We start from the raw sequence: 9,024 nt of genomic DNA on the forward strand, positions 1-9,024 counted from the left end.
TGTTGACGCAAGTGCAAGAGCCCGGCAAGACACAAACATCCAAGTTGGCTACACAATCTGCGTCTCCGGTGCACGGACTTGGTCGACACAGACTCCGGCTTCACAGTTTGTGCCGTGAAGCACTCGGACTCGGTAGAGCACTGGTCAATGTTGGTCCGAACAATACAGACGTTGTCAGCGCTGCAAATACATAGGCCTTGGGTGCAAAGACTGTTCGTTGTGGACAAAAGACAGTCGTTCGCATCAACGAAGCTGTCAGGGTTGTCAGCAGGGGCGGTAGTAGTAGTACTAGTAGCGGCTGAGGTGGTGGTGTTGCTAATAGTCTCACTAGTAGTAGGGGTAATTGAAAGGAGTACTAGCCTCGCTAGCTATGGGTTCAATCGAGATGATACTAGTTGAGGTAGTACCAGTGTCCGCCTCCGTCTCGAGAGACGTGATAAAGCTCTCAGTCGTGGAAGTAGTAGAGTCACTGCTGGTCGAGACGGTTGCAGTGACAGTTGTCGAGGTGAATATGGAGGAGTGCTGACACCTTCCAGCATTGACTGCGCTGGTGGCCATCAGAACAATGGCCCCAGTCAGAAAGTGAGACGAAATCATGGTAATGAGTATTGGGCTGTAAAACGAGGAACAACAAGTTGGGTATGGAAAGAGATTGCTGGACAAAGGGAAAAGAAGGAAGAGATTTGAGTCGGAAGCCCGCCATATGACCTTTTCTACCTCAGTATTGACGCTGTCGTGCCGAGCCGCTCGATATAGAGCTAGTGGTAGACTATTGATATGGTGTAGTCCAGCCCTTTCTAACCACCCATAAGAAGCCAAGCCATTGTATAGTGGCTCTTTCTGGGCGCAAAAGGAGCTCTTCAAGTGTCGCAACAGGGATCCGATAGGGCATGATCTATAGACGAGATGATCTAGGAGTCTTTAACCCTAACATCAAGGAAACACGCTACCGCACTACAGGCCCTCCCCCACACAGAGCACGCCCTGGGGCCACTATCCGTCCCCTTTCTCTCGATTCGTCGATGCCCCAATCTCGCCCTTGTACCAGACTGTGGAGGAAGATTGTTACACCAGATTTCACGCTTTTGGCTGGTCAGACTAACTCGATCCTAAGAACGGAGGCGATAGTGTGACAATATCTTGAGTTGTATTTGCAACAAGATTGTCGAAGACATGACTAATTCTTCTGGAGCTGTCCTCGCCTCGACGTCTCCTTTTGGTTTTCAATGACCAGCTGGCGGTGGACCTATCTTTCCTCCAGATAGAGTGAGACTCTTTCTCTTACCTTCAGATGTTATGTTTCGTCTGTAGTTTGTGAACGGAGAGTTTGTCAAATTAAAGGCCTCAGTAGATACAAGAATTTGCTTGGCAAAGAGTTCAAATTAGCCTGGCTCGTAGACAAGACACGTCTCTAATTCAGCTTAGGCAATCAAAAAGCCCATAGGCGTGAAAGTCCACCAACTCCACCTAATCGCCTCTCTCTATCTTGGCTCATCCTCCCCGCATCGGACTCAAGCAGAGTCTCTTGGTGATCGGAAAAGCTCGGGAGTTGGTCCTCGGATGGTGGCTGTATCCATTCCGTACTGCGTTCTAACTCGGGACTGGTCAGAATCTTAACATCATCTTCTCCGAACAGCCCAAAATTACCTCCAGCAACTTGAACTATCAATTCCCATTTCAAACGGTGTGTATGCTGAATGTTGTACGTCTGGAAGGTCGCAAATAGGTCTTCCCTCCGCTCGAGGCGTAAGCCAATTTTCTCTCCCACGTTCAAAGGATCCGCACGACGTGTATTCTCTTGTGACAACTCTCCATCTGTAATTGGATCCTTCCATGGTATGAGTAAGCTATTTCCATACCGGCAGTATGCATCTTCGGCTCGCAGGTCTATTTGCGTCTCAACGTCAGCCTGGCGGGTACCCTTTCTAGCCAGACATTTGACTTCTGTCCTGGCAACAATATTCATGGATACATGAGTTATACACATCTCTTGCGAGCTGTACTGCACATTGCCGCTACTTCTATCCAGATCCGGAATAGCTGATACCAAAAATGGCACGGGATCGCGACTGTTGATCTGCAAGACTGTCGGTATCTGGACCTGAACATCGAACAATAAAAGCGGGTACTTTGGTTGTCCCAGTAGAGTCGTTGCATGCTGCACTGCTCCAGCATTCGTCTGTTCGGCTATGAGGGTGGGAGATGAGATACTCTGTGTGTGGCTGGAGATCTTTAAACACGATGCAATATTTGATTGTTCCGAGTTCGAACACAGCATTTTGAAAGGTAATGTCGCATCCATAGCATTTGAAGAGCCACGCGATGATGTTTTCAATTCTGCTTGTAAGAAGTACTCGACGAATGCCGACATGCCTGACAGGTATTGGTAGTTCTCTGCAGAAAACGTTGGAGGCAGGCGGTGGGTCAAGACATCGGCTGGATCCAACGACAGATAGCTCTGCTCCTGGATCACGCCTGATTCTAGGGCCGACACATCAATATGTGTTGGAATTTGGATAGCGAATGGCCAGCGCTGCTCCGTTCCATCGGCTGGTATATGGAGTGGCCCTCGAAAGATGGTTTTTGTGTAGTCGGGTGACTTCACAAGATCAAAACGCCCTCGGTGAGTGGATGTGAGATGCCCATGGTTCGCAACCATCCTGGACTTGCTTCTACCATGCAAAGAGATTTGGAGCGTTGCCTTGGAGGTAACTATAGGACTTTTACGAAAGACATGTCCGCTTATAGTTTCGCCTGGGATGTATGTTTGATCGGTGCGATCGAGGCGGATGCCTAACTGGTCGCCATTCTTCACAACAGTTTGCGGCATCTTAGACTGTGTTGCCTTGAGAGAGGCTTTATCTGGGAGAATATGCTCGATCTAAAGGCGTTTGTAGGATTGCAGTATCTCTTGCTTTTGAACGTGCAATGGTTGATATGCTGCGCATGTGTTGGCGTCAGTCAGACAAATTATTTTGCTGGGTGCGGTTCATATGTCAGTGGTGGGGTAATTGAGTCACGAGACGAGACACTGTCTCACATAGACTTTTACGGCTGCACGAATCCGGCTCCCGTATTTCGTATCGAGCAGCCGACGACGATCAATTGGCCTTGCACAGCATCAATGCTCTTATATAGTGGCTGTGTGGGACTTGGCATTTTCGAACTGCTTTGCCTCACTTGACATACGGGCGATGACAGCAGCATACTTCTTCCACAATGTGCATCTCTTGCTCAATTACATCACATGGTTGCCATCTCAAACCCTTTCGCCCATCCGTCTATCAATTTTCACATTGATAATTGCTACATCTCTTGTCATGAGCTCACGATGTATACTTAAAAAGATAACTTCTTTCTCCCATCTCTGTCAGCGCTACGTGTCCATGTTTCTCAACCTACTACTCTATTCTCACTAATATAGCGTTCTCGCTTCTCATTCATTTAAGATGAGTAGAAATACTTGATAGTCATAGTAGTTAAACCGATCCCAATGAATCCAGTCAATGTACCATAACCAGTATGATAAACTGGCTTCTCTTTCGCAAGATAGATGTTGGAACCAATGATCCCACCCAAATTTCCAATAGCTGAGTGGTAAAAATTGTTAGCGCAGCAAGATTTTGAAAGGGAGAACAGGGGAATAAAAATACATATCTGTAGCGATAACCCTATTGCTCTTTTGTATGTGGTCCAGCAACGTTGTTTGCAAGCCAAGAAATGCAGCCGCAGCCGGGCAACGCAGGGAAGAAGCCACAGCAAGCCAGGAAGCACTCTGCATATGTGACTTCAACCATATTTGGCCTATCCGGAGTTGTGATGGCTATTATGAAGCCAACGCCTGATAAAGCCAAAGACCAGAATATGAAGGATCCACGATGCTTCACTTTGTCGGAAAAGTGCGCAATGATGATTGCCAGGACACAAGTAGTAACGTAAGGAGGAATGGTTATGAGTTGTGCAACTCGATTCAAGTAACCCGTCCAAAATTGCCAGTTAGGTGATGTCAATAGTTCAAAAACGATCCCGAGCTTACTAATGTCGACACAATCGTAGGTAATCCAAACACAAGACCATAAATAGCTCCAGCAAATCCCATGAATACCATAGCCCCAAGATAAACCTGCAGTAATGTCGGCGGATGAAAAGTGACTACCGCATCGAAATATCCACCTGTGGAGACATGAAAGCATATTTGGTGTATTTCCACTTAGATCCATCCTCAGCTATCCCCATCCCACCTTTATTCCCGCCGTCATATGCTAAGCTCAGTTTAACCTAGCTTCTCTCCTCTTCAGTCAGCCATGACACAGAGTCCGGTCCGTTATGAATAAAAAAGAAGGCTATCATCCCAGCCACTGCAGTCACCATGCCTTCGAGAATGAATATCCATTGCCATCCAGCAAGGCCGCCGATACCTTTCATCAGTGTGATGGCATTAGCGCGTAGACCGGAAAACGCCTCGCTAATCCATCATCAGCTTCACAAGGAATGTCCAATGGAAAGGCACACGCACGCTAAGGATGCTGTAGCAGAGAACAGTACCGTCCTATACATGGCGTCATGCCGAGTATACTAACAAGTGATGTAGTAAGTGCAGGCTAGGAAGATTCCCGCCTCGGTGACTCCAAGGAAGAATTTCGCAGCCAGAAGGCCCTGGTAATTATGTACAATGCCCATAAGTGTCATGGTAGTACCCCAGGTAACAGCAAGTAGAGGGACCGATATGTGGGTAGTAGACTGATGCCCGTCATTAGAATTGCTTACTCTCGGGGCGACGGGTACTTCAACGCCATATTCGCTGGCACTTCAAGACTGTATATGAAACAGAGAAGACGGCCAAAGCAACGTTATATTGCTCGCCTTTCATATTCAAAATCTCTTTCAAGTTTGCAAGTATTGCATTTCCGATGTTGCCACTACTGAGTTCAACAATTGTTTCATCACAACAAGTGCAAGAGCTGTGGCCATCGCCGATCCATGCATGACGGCAGATACAACACGGCAACATAAATAGCAGAGTTAGTTTCTCTGCATTTAGGGCAGTTCTTATTTCAAAGTAACTCACAATCGGAATTGGATGATAGTCTATCTTTCGCATAAGTTTGTGCTTTGCGCCTTGAAACCCTCAAACAAAGCTGCAAAAGCAGGCGGACGACTACCCTCGGCGGGTAGCACAACTAATTCTGTATGCGGCAATGAGACACCATCGAGAGATTTCGTTTCGCTCATAGTGGATCAATGGTCAAGGATGTGGTGCAAGACCTGCTGGAGATTCATGGTTGTACAAGCCCCTTATATGTTGATAGGCTGATTCCCTCTTCCGGTGGGATCCCCAACTTGTAGGATACTGGGGATTGCGGGGTTGGCAATGAATCCACTCTACCATACGCTAGGGGCAGGTGTGGAGGCATTTGTAGAGACCCTTGTCTTCCGGTGGAAGATTCGGAATGGCAACGAGGTCGCGACTACGGGAATATAACTGGTTCTCCAAAGAGTCAAGATATGAGACACGAAATGTCGTTTTCTTGCCTGTTGGAATGTCACTCGGAGAGTCTTCTAATTCATTTCACGTTTCCACGCTTGTGTTGAAGATGGTGTTTTATCCACCGCCATGGGCGCCCAAGCTCAATGACAACGACATCCCTGACAACGTGTCCTTGGAGGACTTTGTCTTCGACGACCGGTATCGCCCTCGTAAATGCAAAGAATCTCCTCCTCCATTCATTGAGAGCGTCGATGGGACTTTGTACACTCTTCGAGAGACACAGCAGCGGATAGAATGGCTTGCGGCAGGACTGGCAAGTCAACTACAAATTAAAGATGATGTTGGTGATGTTTGGGATCGCGTGGTGAGCATCTTTGCAGTGAACAGCGTGAGTAGTTCTTCTGTTTTGTACCAACGCGGAAGATGATGTTCATCTCTTATAGATTCATACTCCAGTACTAGCATGGGCAATTCATCGCCTAAATGGTGTGGTCGCCCCTGTGAATGCTGCCTTTCAGGCGTCGGAGCTCGCGTATCAGCTCAAAGACTCCAAATCTCGATGTTTGTTTACCAGCGCATCCCATCTGGATGTAGCTCTTGAGGCAGCAACGGAAGCTGGAATTCCAGAGTCAAGAGTTTTCCTCATTCCGATACCAGGGTATTCAAGCCCTCCGCTCTCGTTGAAGGATCATAAATGTCCTAGCCTCGACGACCTACTAGATACGGGACGCCGTCTACCTGCTTTGCCTCGGTCAAAATGGCGTAACGGACAAGGTCGGAAACAAGCTGCGTATCTCTGCTACTCTTCTGGTACATCTGGTGCGCCCAAGGGAGTCATCATATCCCATTTCAACATTATCGCCAATGTCCTACAAAACACCTTGTTTGAGTTGCATTTCCGCCCCAATGACCAACAAGATATCCTAATCGGTGTCCTACCTCAATCACATATCTATTCTATTGTCTTGGCAACGCAAGTTCCCGCTTTTCGCGGCGACAGTGTAGTGATCATGGCCAAATTCGAGCTGATAAGCTTTGTTCAAGCCGTCAAGAAGTACCAAGCGACTTTGCTCTACGTCGTGCCACCAATTCTTATTGCGTTAGCAAAAAAAGCCGCTATGGTAGAAAACCCGCTGTTCTCCAACTTTCCCTCGGTTAAGAGGATATTTTGTGGCGCTGCACCTTTATCAGAAGAACTCACAATGCAGATTCGAGAGCTTTATCCAGGAGTACTCCTCGGCCAGGGATATGGTATGACGGAGGCTCCGAGTGTGATTGCTTCCCATCCTGCAGAAGTATATGATGGGGCTGCTGGTTGTCTTATTTCGGGAATGGAGGCACGAATCGTTGATCCTGAAGGTCGCGAGATCAACAAACTGAACACACCCGGAGAGCTTTTCGTCAAGGGTCCTAACATTGCAATTGGGTATTACAAAAACGACAAAGCAACAAAAGAGGCTTTCTCCAATGGCTGGCTTCGCACTGGTGACGAAGTGGAGATGCGACTACATCCAAAGACCAAGGATGCCCATCTCTTCATTGTTGACCGCGTCAAGGAGTTGATAAAGGTGTCTGGTTTTCAGGTGGCACCGGCGGAACTCGAAGGATTTCTACTTGGGCATTCACTAGTGGCGGACTGTGCCGTCATTCCCGTTCCGAATGAGCGCTCTGGCGAAGTGCCAAAAGCCTTGGTAGTCCTGAAGGATTCTGCCAACGTCAGCCATGAAACTGCAGAACGACAGCTTCTAGACTGGGTTATCCAGCACAAATCAAAACACAAGCATCTCCGAGGGGGGATTGAATTCATTTCAGAGATACCAAAGAGCCCGAGTGGGAAGATCCTCAGACGCTTCTTGAGGGATAGAGAACGTAAGCGACTGACGGAAACGAGAGCGCGATTATGATGCTTCCACATCCATAGAAAATATAGGCTTTGCTCATGACAAGCGTATACACCTAAGATTTGAGCTCGGCGAGTTCAACATCGAGAGCCCACGGAATAGACGGAATAGTACTATTTCCAAAGCTTTATTGCATTTATCCTGAGACCTTGTAGTTGTGTGTTCATCGAAAATTGATACTACTATTTGAGAGAATGTTTAAATGCAAGAGCTATCAGTTAAATATCTAGTGGCTCCAATGCATCTGCGGATATTAATGCTTCAAAGTTTAGGAGATCTGAACGCGTCAACATCGTGTCATCTGATGTTTCAATACTCGATCCAGCAGCAGAAAGGCCAGGAAAGTCATACATAAAATCTCTGTGGGTCCCGAAGTCAGGCATTGATTGCCAATCACTGAGATCTTTTGTCGTTAAATGACCACGGTTAAAATCTTGTTGTAATTGATCCCACTCATCTTGAAAAGGCTCAAACTGCTGGTGGACATCACGTTCTGCGGGTTGCCTCTTTGTTGGGGACCTTTTGAAGGTAGGTTCTGGTCGATAGGACATTTCAAGACATTCTCTGGGAAGGTAATGCAGTGCATCCCAATCCATTACTTCATTTCGAAGCTTAACTAGCATCTTCGATGACGGACTGGATGATTTGCTGCTTTTGTCCACTTCTTTCTTGTATGCATGGCTCCGAAGGGGTGATGTGCCAATTGTTAAGAGAATTCTGCTAGACGAGGGTAAGATTCTAGAGTAGGCTCCGTGCAAAGTTAGAAGCACCTACTGGAAATATATGTGTAGTACATTTCGATGGACTAAAATGCATGTCAGAATAGCATCGTCTTCTTCATCACTTGTAGAATGTTGGAGAACTTCGGGAAGATTTGACTTCCAATGGTGAAGACTGGCTAGGTTAGGCTGACTGGCTTGCTCATGCGTGACTAAAGGGCTCCTTGCCCATGTCTCCTCGATAGGTTTGGCAGGATCTTCCATGGTGTCACGGTTTTGGCACTTCTCTCCAATATGCAGGAAAAGCTGCGTCATCTGGATAAAGAACATGGAAAGTGCAGTCCTCTTGCCTAGTTCCTCTCCAGGAGAGAGGTCGCTCAATTTGGATCGTAGGCCAATGTTGAAGTCTGCGAGTGTCAACAAGGGCAATTGACATTGATGGAGGGAAATCCTAGATTGTCGCTGAACGGAGAGGGCAACTAGTCTTTCCCTCACGACACAACTCCACCAGCATCGTTTTCGGAACGTTTTTTGTCTTTTGCTTAGACCATCCACTGGTTCGTACTGAAGGCGAAGCGTGAGTGCGAGTGAGACAGCTAGGCCTGTCCAGTGCCATGCATCCTTGTCGTTATCGGAATCGTCCTGCCAGTATGACATGAGAAGCAGACACTGAAGGATAATCATCTTATCCTGCTCCACGTCCAACGAATATAGCACGCGAACTTTTGAGAACATGGCTTTTCGAGCTACTGAGCGTGAATTATACCCAGCCTTTTTAAGGATGCTGATACCAGCGCATGTTGTGGCTGCGAAGAGAATCGCTTGAAAGAGAATGAGGCTGATGCTGTAGCCATCAGTATGGTGAAAATGGGTTGTGCCGGATTCCTGAGAAAGATAAGTCTCCCAGAACTCTTGC

The sequence above is a fragment of the Phaeoacremonium minimum genome (genome assembly GCF_000392275.1).
Source record: "Phaeoacremonium minimum UCRPA7 unplaced genomic scaffold PA7_03_scaffold_554, whole genome shotgun sequence".
NCBI classification, from domain to species: Eukaryota; Fungi; Ascomycota; class Sordariomycetes; order Togniniales; family Togniniaceae; genus Phaeoacremonium; species Phaeoacremonium minimum.